General features: G+C 37.7%; 1 long non-coding RNA gene across 1 annotated transcript in view; it reads right to left on the bottom strand.

Annotated features, from left to right (window-relative positions):
* Positions 1-13,855, bottom strand: part of LOC118811976 — a 32,511-nt gene that overhangs the window by 2,008 nt on the left and 16,648 nt on the right. Inside the window, exon 3 of the long non-coding RNA XR_005007517.1 lies at positions 4,822-5,043. This is a non-coding gene — a long non-coding RNA (uncharacterized LOC118811976). The remainder of the gene's footprint in view (positions 1-4,821; positions 5,044-13,855) is intronic.

The following is a 13,855-nucleotide window of genomic DNA, read 5'->3' as shown; positions in this document are numbered from 1 at the left end:
TAGGGGATCACAAATCCAATTCCAACTCCAACATTGTTTCATTCATATCATTATTTTTCCACTGAAACTGTTTCAAAAATGCCAAAATATACAGGATTATGATTAATCACACTCTTTTGTCATTGTGTTTTTTGTTTAGGTTACCTCATGTTTTGGGGCTGTTCTCATTCATGTATTCTCTGTTTGTTTTTCTATCTAGTGGGTGCGTTATACTTGTGGTGCGTTATTTTCAGTGTCACTGCTGCTTAATACTAAACAGGCAGCTTGATCAGCCTGTAGATGTTCACAATTTCTGATCTAAGTTGCAAATTACAATTAATTCCAAAACAAATGAAATATTTTTCAGTGTAAAACAAGTTGAAGCAATTAACCCCCAAATGTCTGTTGTAAAGGTATTTTACTGTGCTTATGTTAAAGGATTAAATTTAAGTTTTAGCTTTGTGATTGGTCACATCTTTCACTCTGGAGCTTTATCATTTTATATTAGAGCTCACTGAAGCGGAAAGGTTCATAAAAAAGGGAACAACAAAGCCTGACAAAACATCTGTGTCTGTGGTCTAAGTAATCAGTGTTTTACTGGGTACTGTTGCATGTAAAGATACATGCAATGATACAGAAGGAACAATATGTGGTGAAGCTGCTCTACCCACCTCTGAAAAACACATAGACACTATAAAACCCTTACTACAGGAACAGAACAAGTCATTTCTCAAGAATTCATCCTGTGGTTAAAACATTTATGCGGTTTTGTGCAGAACATGACCAGGTGGGTGGTGATGGTTGTTATATAGTGACGCGGTTCCTGTTTTTTTTAAGTAAGTTTTGTTTAAGTAAGTAAACACCTGGCTTATAAAAACTTTTTATATATTTTCTACACACAAACAGTTCTCTTTACCACAGTATAAAAATGTTTAAACCTTTTTGATTGATCATAATTTCTGCAAGATTTGTGCCTCTATATCTCATATTTATGCATCTCACTGATGAAAACCCGTTTGTGAACCTTTAGAACAGTGATGAATAAGACAGATTCAGGGGTCAAATACACACATTCAATTGACTAAAATTTAAAGCTGCTGAAGAATTTCTTGGGCCACCATCAGTCCACAGTCAGGCAAACAGATTACAGGTGAAATTCAGCATTGTTGCTACTTTCCCAGCAGTGCAAATCAATAATAAAGAGCTCTGGAGTCCCAACTAAAGATCTCCGCAGGCTTCTCAGGTCTGTGCGAGTCACCACAGAGGAAACCGCAGTTCCATCCAAACAATTCTATAAATACACCTGCACCGCTGCTCATTTCTTTGTTTATTTATCAGCGACAGAACTGTGCAGAAGTTTTGAAAAGTTTGCAGCTGCTACTTTTTATTTAGCATTAGGATTTAGACATCAACAAAATGTGCGCTGATTCTGCAGTGTTGATTGTCGTATAAACAAAATTGTTTACTAACTAAACAAAAGAAGAGTGAAAATATGGTTTGTAAGAGAAATAAAAATAAATGTCAAAATCTGAGATGTTTCCCTAAAGATGTCATTATTAAAGTCCTCTGCACACTTCCTCTCTCTCTCAAAATCAACAGCTCTTCTACACGTCTCCTCTCTAATGTCCTGCTAACACAGAAACATTTTATCTACAGCTTTTATATATTTTGAAAGCTAAATATTCATTCTGTAAATTCAGTAGTATTCATTCATTCTTCTCACCAGTAACCAAACAAGAAACAATATTTTAAGTATAAAATATCACTAAAGCAAAGCTTTCCGTCTTGGTGATTTTGTGCCCTGGTAAACCTGGAGGTCTGCAGCCTGACCCGAGCCTGACGAGGACGAGAAAATATTAGGTAAACATTTTTTCATGTACAGCGTCGAGCCCAGCTTGGACTGGTTTTAGAATGAGTGATTTTTATCTACACTGTAAAAACTAATTTGGAGTTTTAACTTAACTTAAAATAGTAAATAACCTGCCTTCATTTTTACTTTATTGTACTCCAAGTAATGAGTGAACACAATGTAACACTCATTGTTCTGTTCACTCACTATTTGATGTTCAATGAACTAAACATTGTAAAACAGGCTGTTTATTCACTTGTATAAGTTAAGATGATTATTGTTTTACAGTGGAGAAGATTTGCTTTTTTACAGAAATGTCAGGCACTTGGGCATTTTTTCACTTGCCCTGTCTATCACCCATCTTTCTCTCTCTAGTGCACAACTCTCTCTTTCTCTCTGTCTATCTCTTTGTCTCTCTAACGCACTACGCCCACTCTCTATCTCTCTCTCCCTCTCTCTGTTGTACTACGCTTTCACTCTCTCCCTCTATCACAGTACTCTCTGTCTCTGTTGTACTATGCTCCCTCTCTCTGTATCGTAATACACACTGTCTCTCTTTCTCTCTTTCTCTCTCTCCCTCTTAAATCCAGCAGAAGCTTACACAGTTAACACAGGGTCCCTTCTAGTCTTAGATTTATGACTTGAAGTCTTGATAAACTCCTCATGTAACTCGACATGTAACAGGCTAATTCAGTAACATTCAGAATTAGATCTTAAGTTGCACTGATTACTGAAAGAATCAGGGTAAAACTATGATGTACAAAGTAAAAAATGATACCTGAATGTCAGATAAAAGCTTCAAATGTCTGTGTGTGGGCCAGAGCTGAGTAGTATTAAACCCATTAGCTCAATGCTAAATGAACATGGAAAAAGTCACTGGGTTGCTATCAGAAATTAGCATTATTGTAGTTGTAAATAAACAAACAGCGCAGACTTCCACAATAAACACTGTTATACAATCATCTATGTGTCTGACAGACATTTATGATTATATGAATAAAAAATTAAAGTTTGAGGAATTATTAGTAAATCCCATTCTTCATTGTATGTTGGAGTATTTCACAGCTCTCTATAAAGGATTCACTGCTCTTGAGGTTTTTAACCTCAGTCCTCACTGCAAATAGACCTGTGTGATAATTATACACACAGTAAGCTTGTGGAGCGGTTTGAGTTTTAGTGATGTTTTATTGCACATGTTGTGCATATATAACCACCTACAGAGCACTGCTATTTAAAGCTGCCTTAAACATGCCATTTAAAGCCTTTAATGTGGACGGCTTTTAATTTTCAAGGATTCGTTTTTTCTAACTTTGTTTGACTAAAGATGCACTTGCAGACCTCAGTTCTCTAAGTGTCTGCAGAGTGTTGTAGGAGATTGGTGGAGAACTGATAGAGAAGTTCTAGTCATTTAAAAGAACCTCATCAGGTGGCAAACATTCAACAAGACTGGAGAGCCAAGAAGGATTTTATTACACTTTTATTTTTATGTTTGAAAACATTTCTTTAACAATAATTATATTATTCTAATATGTTCTAATCTGTATTGTTCTAATAATGTATTTCCTGTATCTCTACACTCTATCTAAGCTGCTCATCCTTCTGGGTCATAGGGGGGAACGATGGAGCCTATGCCAGCGGGATATTAGGCAGAAGGCAGGAAACACCCTGGACAGGTCAGCGGTCCATAACAGGGCAGACACACAGACATATACACTCACACCTAGGGGCATGTTCGCTTGTCCAATTGGCCTGACTCCATGTCTTTGGACTGTGGGAGGAAACCCACGCAGACACAGGGAGAGCATACAAATGCCACAAAGAAAGGGCGCTGGTGGCCCAATTTCTGCTCTCTTCATCATGTATCGTTCTGCGTCTGCAGCATAATTGAACAGTTTATACCTTTGCTATGAATTCTGGGTAATGTAGATCCTGGCTATCTAGGGTCTTTCTTGAGGAAGAACCGTTCTTTAAAGAGAACTTTTGTTTTCTTAAACGTTGATTTAAATGTATTGGATCTATGTCATTGAGGATTGAGGGTTGTTTGACAACGAAGAACTGACGTGCGTGAGAGAACTTTATTACAGTCAGGGAAAATTACAAACAGGCCGTGGTAACCAGAATAAAGGCAATATCCAGTAAAGCATAAAAACCAGGAGACAAGCAGAAGGTCAAAGATCACAAAAACACCAAGAACAATGAGTAACAAGGCTTAGAATTGCAAAGAAAGATCTGGAAAGACTTCACAAAGACCCTAACAAAATACAGGACATACAGAGAGAGTAATGATAAAACAAGCTTCAGGTGAGCAGCCAGCAATTACAACTCAGAAGAGAGTGACCTCTGCAGACGAGGAGAGGAATCTCCAGCCTAGAATGTGACACGTTGCAAATTGGCAAGAAATTACTTTGTACTGAGAGTGATAGTTTCATGTACCCCTGTGATGTCATCTATTGCTGAGTCTCTAATGTTGCCTTCTTACCCTTATATTCAGTACACCACTCGCTTCAGTGTATGTACAGTTCAGGTTAAACCACTTCCTGCTCAAATGTGTCTACTGCTGTTTTTAAGTCTGACCTGGTAGCAGCAGCAGCAGCAGCTGTAACTCAGCTTGCTGAACATTTGGTCATGAGAAGGTACCATGATACACAGCTCTATTTGAGCTTTTAGCTTGCAGCTGGCATACTCTACCTGAGAGCAGGTATTCACATAAGATTTACCTTCTTCTTCTAGTTCTTGTTCATTTAAATCAAAGAAACAACTGTTAACCCCCTAAACTGCAGCCTTATTTTTATAATAATATTCATACATTTTTCATTAACTACTATGAATCTATTACATAAGTTATGTAGTTATGAAAGTGAGAAACTATTGACCCATATACAGGCCCTTACAGTTTATAGGTTAGTACACACAAAGACAGAGAGAGAGAGAGAGAGAGAGAGAGAGAGAGAGAGTGAGAGAGAGAGAGAGATAACCGTGCTGTTGTTTCTCACCTTGATGGAGTAGATGAGGGCTATGAGGCCCAGGCAGCAGAAGTTGATGTACAAGGTGCTGCAGAGGGACCAGACCAGGTAGTCATTGGGGGGGCTTTTCCCCCGCAGCGTCCATATTAACCAAAGTGGAGACGGCTGGCTTGCGAGCAGACTTGCAGCTCATGAGACCTTAGTGGACCGGGAGCACTGATTTCACTGCAGCCCTGGAAACCCTGATTCCAGCTTTTATATGTGGAGAGAGAGAGAGAAAGAGAGAGAGAGAGAGAGAGAGAGAGAGAGAGAGAGAGAGAGAGAGGTCTGTTATTATATGGAGAACAGGGCAGGGTGCTGCTCCCCTGCACACTGAGCTGATTCTGCTACAGAATTTTATTCATCAGAAATATTAACTGTGCTGCAGCATCTCACCTTCATTCCTGATCTTTAAATAAAACATTTAGTCCAATCACAATTTAGTTCAACAATATAATTGGTTTAGTCAAACTACTGTTTTACATCAAAATGTGGACACTAAAAATCTAAATATTGCTTTTTTTTCTGAAGAGTCAGTCCTAACAAGTTCATTAACTTAAAATGCCAGTAAAAAAGGGCCAAAACATGATATTTGATCTTTTACCTTATAAACTTTATTGTTTTCTTGTATCATATATTGTCTTTTTAAATATGATGTCTACGACACATTCCTAAAAAGATGGAACAGAGCATGTTTAGCTCTATGTTACATCACCTTTACTTTTAACAACACTTAACTTGGGGAATGAAGACACCAACTGATTCCGTTTTGAAAGTGGAATTTTTCCCATTGTTCCCTTTTAAAAAAGATGGTTCTTCAAGGGTTCTTCAGTAAAGAGATTGGTTTATATATATAATTAATGCTAAAATTCCTTACAGTTGCTAGCTATTTTGTGATTCTGAACCTGTAACCCAATTTCACTAATTGAGATTATTATTGAGTTGATCTTTGATTAATTATTTTATTATTTTTCTAAAAATATCATAACATTAGTAAATCCATATGTTCCCTTGAATCATGCTTAAACCTCATATAGTTTTTATTTTGAGTTATCATGTTTTCTTTCCCTTAGAAGCACAACTGTGTAAGTCTGTAACTTTGGATGACTATATTCATGGAAAATGCCATACTTCAAGCATAATAGAGGTTCTGCCATAAATATCTACAGAAATATCAATAGCAACTAGATAATGTACTGAGCATATCCTTTACTCTATACTATGTAACTTCTTTCCAGTTAAGCATTGTTTGTGTGATTAACTTTGTAATTATGTTCTTTTCCTAAGAAATGTCATCTCCTCTTTCTAGTAATCATGTTTCTTTCAGATGTAAGATTGTGAGAGGTTTCAAGTAGCTTTATGTAACCATAGTGTGAAATTAGAATACTTTTCTAGTAATAAGTGACCCTTTATTAAAGATATCACTTGCTTGATTGTGTGTATAATTATCACAGTCTGATCGATTGATCACTGTCCAGGAAAACCCTAACCTGAGATGAACCTAAAGTAGGTTGTGTTTATGGACTTAGGGGGAAATTGACCACTGAGTGGCCTTCTCCCACTACAGTTTGTGTGTATGTTTTTTTCAACATATTATTTCTATTACTGTTTATTTTTTGTTGTTTTTGTATTTAACTCATATTTTATACTCTCTTTTGTATATTTACATAAATGTGTATGCTAATGGCACCTTTTGGAGATGCAACACAATTTCATTGTTCACTAACAATGAAAAGAAATGACTTGACTAATATCAACATGAAGCCCCTCAGTATGAGAGGCCATTTAGGCCAAAATTCTAACTTACCTCTCACACCCACTTTTAAACCTCTCACACTCACTATCAAACTCGCTCGCACTCACTATCAAACTCTCTCACACTCACTATCAAACTCTCACACTCACTATCAAACTCGCTCGCACTCACTATCAAACTCGCTCACACTCACTATCAAACTCTCACACTCACTATCAAACTCGCTCGCACTATCAAACTCGCTCACACTCACTATCAAACTCTCACACTCACTATCAAACTCGCTCGCACTCATTATCAAACCCTCTCACACTCACTATCAAACTCGCTCACACTCACTATCAAACTCTCTCACACTATCAAACTCGCTCGCACTCACTATCAAACTCTCACACTCACTATCAAACTCGCTCACACTCACTATCAAACTCTCTCACACTATCAAACTCACTCGCACTCACTATCAAACTCTCTCACACTCACTACCAAACTCTCTCACACTCACTATCAAACTCTCACACTCACTATCAAACTCGCTCGCACTCACTATCAAACTCTCTCACACTCGCTATCAAACCTCTCACACTCACTATCAAACTCTCTCACACTCGCTATCAAACCTCTCACACTTGCTATCAAACTCGCTCACACTCACTATCAAACTCTCTCACACTCGCTATCAAACCTCTCACACTCACTATCAAACTCGCTCGCACTCACTATCAAACTCTCTCACACTCGCTATCAAACCTCTCACACTCACTATCAAACTCTCTCACACTCGCTATCAAACCTCTCACACTCGCTATCAAACTCGCTCACACTCACTATCATACTCTCTCACACTCGCTATCAAACCTCTCACACTCACTATCAAACTTGCTCGCACTCACTATCAAACTCTCTCACACTCACTATCAAACTCGCTCACACTCACTATCAAACTCTCTCACACTCACTATCAAACTCGCTCACACTCACTATCAAACTCTCTCACACTCACTATCAAACTCTCTCACACTCACTATCAAACTCTCTCACACTCGCTATCAAACTCTCTCACACTTGCTATCAAACTGTAAGGCATTCTTGATAGTGAGTGTGAGAGAGCTTGATAGAGTGTATGAGAGAACTTGATGGTCACGTTTTCTGATTGGCCTAGAGAGTTATCATTTAAATTAGCAGTTTCTGATTCGCTCATAGTCAAATATTTTTATTTCAAATATTTTATTTATCCAAATGTAAAAAGTTCTATCACTTTAACGTGAAATAAATGTGCAGAGGGCACGTGTGGTCACAGAAGCTCAAAAATCAGGCGATCGTGGTCAAAAATTGATAAAGACAGAAAAGATCGAGTGTTGAGAGGATAGCCTAGTCCGGCATTTGGGGAGGCAACATTACGTTTAATAGGTGTTTGTATATTTAGTGCAGCTATTCTATCAGCAAAAAACTGAAAATGATGTGGGGAAGAGACTCTACAGGACTCCCGCCACTTAACAGCAAAATCAAAGAGGAATGGACGTCACTCCGCCCAGTAATGATGAGATAAGTTAATTGTAATGTCGCGTCGTCTGATGTGAACTTCGTCATAGTGACTGTGTTACAGCTCCAGACCTAACAATTAAAGCTGTGAGCTGTGCGCTGTCCTGTGTTCATATTGTTCATATAATACTGTGGCGGCTCCGCTTTTGTGAAGGTGCTTTAGAGGCGCGTCATGCAGAGCTACTATTATTATTAATATTATTATTAAGCTTAAATGATAACAGCAAAGGCCTTGTGTGGTTGCACAGCTGATGACTTGTATAACTGTGATTATTATTGTATAAATTTATGGTAAACATTTTCCTGTCCCAACTTTTTTGTAGCATGTTGCAGGCATCATATTTTGAAAGAGCAACTATTTACAAAAACCAATAAATTTCATAAGGTAAAACATCAAATATTGTGTTGTTGTACTGTTTTAAATTTAACACAGGCCAAACAGAATTTACTAATCACTGCTTTCTGTTTTTATTTGGATTTCACAAACTGTCCCAACTTTTTTGGAATTTGGATTTGAAGTTTTTTTTCCATCTTTGACCCAGAATTAAGAAACATCTGTTTTGACAGTACAGCACAGTTACGATCAGGAATCAAAGGAAATGTCTAGTTAATGCTGAAAATAATGATCAGATCACAGTTATGGAATATACTGCACATTAAAGCATTATTCAGTATTTCATTCAACTGCAAGAGCAGGATGGCTGCACTGAAGTGACAGACAGAATTAGACAAAGATACGGCATGACCCAGTTTCATAGCTTTAGAGGGCTCCTCATTTTGACTCTTTAACCACTTAGACAAAAAGGAGTTGCTAACCAATTTACAGTTTATGAGAAATTTGGCAGCAAGTTTTTTTTGTTTGCTTTCTGTACTAAATGTGCATTTATTTCATTCTTCTGAAATATGTGGGTGAGAGAGAACATTGGCTTGTGAAAGTGAGTGTAAGAGAGAGCAGACAAGTTCATGAGTATGACTGCCTGTGAGGTCAGTTTTTCCTCAGCTTTAAATCCCCAGTGGAGCAGCACTTTAGGTTGTGAGTGTGCTCATACAGTTCTCATGAGAGAGCAGCGAAGAGTGAATGTGTATCACAATGTCTTTACTGAGGCTTTAAAATACAGCCAGAGAGGTATAACACAAAGCAGCACAGCCTCTACTACAGGAGTGACTCCTGACCTCTCTTTCTGTTAGGCAGACTTGACTTTTGACTCATGAGACTCATGCCATTCAGTCTAAGCTCACACTCCCATTTTTACAGAATGACCTACAGATGAATCAAAAGGTTCATAAAGTTTCCTACTACTGCTTAGCTCTGAATGAAAACAGAACTTAACTGTTTTTAGTCTGTCCTCCTCTAAAGGCTTAAATGAAAATGACTCTTTGCATCATCTCACATAATGCGACAGAACAGTATTTTAGGGGTAAGTTAAGCAAAAATCTAATTGTATTAAATATGAGATAATACTTTATACAATAAAATATTTCAATTGTTGGTTTTATATTAAATTGTTGTAGCGTTGCTGTAGAAACAGATCAGATCTGAACATGGTCAAGATATAACTTTGTTTTGTAATATTTGAGATGGAATTTCAGTGACTGTGTATACAGACATTTAAAAAGATTCCTAAATAAATCTAATGTGGTCATTCCTGGGCCAGAAAGAGACCTAAATTTCTTTCTTTCTTCAAATACTGTTGTTAGCAACATGCTGAATTTTAGTGTTTTTGTTCTTTCACCTTTAGCAAAAAAGGACGGGGTCAGAGGCCCCTGATTCAAAAGAGTAATATTTAGCTTCTAAAAGAAAAAAACATACACTTCATATTTCAAAACTCTTGAAATATCTTAGTATTTTTAAAGCAGGTGTGCACTAGATTATGGCATTTATGGGTTGATTATAAAAATAATGAATGGAAAAAATGGGAAATCCTAGCACTCATTTGCCAGAAGGCAGGAAACACCCTGGACAGGTTACCAGTCCAGCACAGGGCAGACACATAGACATACACATTCACACACACACACACACACACACACACACACACACACACACACACACACACACACTCACACACACACTCACACCTAGGGCCAATTTAGCATCTCCAGTTGGCCTAACTGTATGTCTTTGGACTGTGGGAGGAAACCAGAATGTACATCTTGATGTAAATGATAATATGGATGTAGGTCAGGTGGTCTTAGATCCTGAGGCGTGGAAGAGCTGAGAGAGGTTGAGTTCTCAAACTGAGTTTGTATGTGAGTAGATGTGAGTGGTGTAAGTAGCTGTATTCAATCTTGGAGGAAGCAGCCACAGCAGATGCTCCTCCCTGAGTATACACATGCACTGTTCTGTAAAACAGGAAAAGAGGTTAAAAAAAGAGACCAAATAACATGTTTCCTCTTTATTGCATTTTGTAGCTGCTAGTAAAAAGAAGTATGCAACTGATAGAGACTTTAGTGATTCAAAAGTGTTGAACAGAGGGGGCGAGAGTGTGAGTAACACATTGAGTGAGTCACTGGCGCAAAACAATGAAATCTCCCCCACCAAGCTAAAACAGAGTGTCTGAATGAAATGAAGACACACCACGTGCACAGTGAGCTTGTCTAACAGCCAACAGCCAAAACAAATTTGTGGTAAATATTTTTATGTCCATTAAAAGCAACAGAACCCAGGAATGAAGCACTGGACCTGCACTGCTTTTAAAAATTAACCTACGTATCGCCACATGCAGGTCAGACAAAATGTACTTTGCTGTATTTCAGTCACAAAGAGTAGAACAAAACCTGCTTCTGTAAAGGAAAGGAAACTGAAATATATATGTTGCCTCAGAGACCCAAAATACCACATCACCTAGAAATGAAACTAAAGAAAACACAGAAAGAACACAAAACATTTTTGTATTCTATTATAATGTTATTATGTTCTCTTTTATAGTTGTTGTGTTCTCTTTTAATGATAAACAGTATGAACTGGAAAGGTTTTACAAATAAAAAAAAATGGAAGAACAAAATGATGAATGTTATTTTGTATAAAGAAATGAATTATTGTGACAACATCTATCATTTTCTAGGTGGGGGTCACACATACAAAGTTCAAATGTTTTCAAGTTTTGTACGATGCACTTTGACTAAGTCAAACTAGCCTTTCCGTCCATGTTGGAGGAACTACCAGACACCAAGGAAGCTGAAAACTGGCAAAAAACCCACTGCCACTCTGTTAAACGATGCAGGCAGAAGTTTATTAACGGTACTATTTACAGCCCAATGTTACGATGCAATGACTGTGAGAAAGGTCTATTACAGCTCGTGCACACGCTGCAGGCAGCAGCCCCTCCCCTGTGCACCCTTTCAGGCAATGCATTGGCGAATAAACACCCCTCTTTGCCAACAACAGCATGCACAACAAAGACAAGTAAACAGAAGACAAATATTAATTATGGTGATTGTGGCAAAAGGATTCCATTTTTACTTCATCAGTCCGCAGCACTTGTTTCCAAAATATCTCTGGCTTATCTAGACATTTGCATACTTCAGACTTTTGATTTCTGTAATGACGCCATAGGTAAGATTTTCCTTCTGATGACTCTTCTATGCAGATCATGTTTATACAAGCAACACTGCACAGTAGAATGGTGCACCACCCCTAATATGCCAGCTAAACCTTCCTGCAGATCTGTTATATGGGGATATTGCTTTGCCTTCCAGCCAGTATACAAGCAGTTAAATATGATTGTTTCCTTGTTCTCCCAGATCTTGCCTTGACAGTTTTCTTTAATTGTTATTTCTTAGTGACATCCTTTCAGTCCTTTCAAACTGGCACCTACACAACATCACTGGACAGCTCAGCAGGCTTGGAGGAGACGCTTTTTTCCACTCCTGCCTATGAACGGCTGTGGGATCACAGTGGATCAAACTTGACAATAACTGTTCTAGTGGCAAAATGGCTACTGGTGTGTTATAGCATAGATTGTCAGTTGTACTTCTCAGATATGTCACAGAGAGGTGTATCACAGTGCACAATAACCTTAATTAGGCTTTGTTTTGGAACCGAAAATCTGCTGTTAGTGTCTTACAAATTGTTAACCCAAGAAGTGGTAAACACAAGTATATAAATAAACAAAAATAATCCAAACTTTGGGGATGCTAAATGATTAGCCCTTTAATGGGCAGCTTAACTGCATGTTAACACACATTTTACATTGTAATTTCATGCATAGGGGATCACAAATCCAATTCCAACTCCAACATTGTTTCATTCATATCATTATTTTTCCACTGAAACTGTTTCAAAAATGCCAAAATATACAGGATTATGATTAATCACACTCTTTTGTCATTGTGTTTTTTGTTTAGGTTACCTCATGTTTTGGGGCTGTTCTCATTCATGTATTCTCTGTTTGTTTTTCTATCTAGTGGGTGCGTTATACTTGTGGTGCGTTATTTTCAGTGTCACTGCTGCTTAATACTTAAACAGGCAGCTTGATCAGCCTGTAGATGTTCATAATTTCTGATCTAAGTTGCAAATTACAATTAATTCCAAAACAAATGAAATATTTTTCAGTGTAAAACAAGTTGAAGCAATTAACCCCCAAATGTCTGTTGTAAAGGTATTTTACTGTGCTTATGTTAAAGGATTAAATTTAAGTTTTAGCTTTGTGATTGGTCACATCTTTCACTCTGGAGCTTTATCATTTTATATTAGAGCTCATTGAAGCGGAAAGGTTCATAAAAAAGGGAACAACAAAGCCTGACAAAACATCTGTTTCTGTGGTCTAAGTAATCAGTGTTTTACTGGGTACTGTTGCATGTAAAGATACATGCAATGATACAGAAGGAACAATATGTGGTGAAGCTGCTCTACCCACCTCTGAAAAACACATAGACACTATAAAACCCTTACTACAGGAACAGAACAAGTCATTTCTCAAGAATTCATCCTGTGGTTAAAACATTTATGCGGTTTTGTGCAGAACATGACCAGGTGGGTGGTGATGGTTGTTATATAGTGACGCGGTTCCTGTTTTTTTTAAGTAAGTTTTGTTTAAGTAAGTAAACACCTGGCTTATAAAAACTTTTTATATATTTTCTACACACAAACAGTTCTCTTTACCACAGTATAAAAATGTTTAAACCTTTTTGATTGATCATAATTTCTGCAAGATTTGTGCCTCTATATCTCATATTTATGCATCTCACTGATGAAAACCCGTTTGTGAACCTTTAGAACAGTGATGAATAAGACAGATTCAGGGGTCAAATACACACATTCAATTGACTAAAATTTAAAGCTGCTGAAGAATTTCTTGGGCCACCATCAGTCCACAGTCAGGCAAACAGATTACAGGTGAAATTCAGCATTGTTGCTACTTTCCCAGCAGTGCATATCAATAATAAAGAGCTCTGGAGTCCCAACTAAAGATCTCCGCAGGCTTCTCAGGTCTGTGCGAGTCACCACAGAGGAAACCGCAGTTCCATCCAAACAATTCTATATATACACCTGCACCGCTGCTCATTTCAAGTTTGCAGAACACCACCTAGGACTAACATGGAAACCTAAACCTCAAAAGAGGTTAGGCAAACAGGACACCAGACCACTCTGAAGGACTTTGTTTATATATCAGCGACAGAACTGTGCAGAAGTTTTGAAAAGTTTGCAGCTGCTACTTTTTATTTAGCATTAGGATTTAGACATCAACAAAATGTGCGCTGATTCTGCAGTGTTGATTGTCGTAT

This window comes from Colossoma macropomum, unplaced genomic scaffold (assembly GCF_904425465.1).
Source record: "Colossoma macropomum unplaced genomic scaffold, Colossoma_macropomum, whole genome shotgun sequence".
Classification (NCBI taxonomy): domain Eukaryota; kingdom Metazoa; phylum Chordata; class Actinopteri; order Characiformes; family Serrasalmidae; genus Colossoma; species Colossoma macropomum.
The sequence above is the reverse complement of the archived record's forward strand: the minus strand, read 5'-3'. Positions and strand labels throughout refer to the sequence as shown.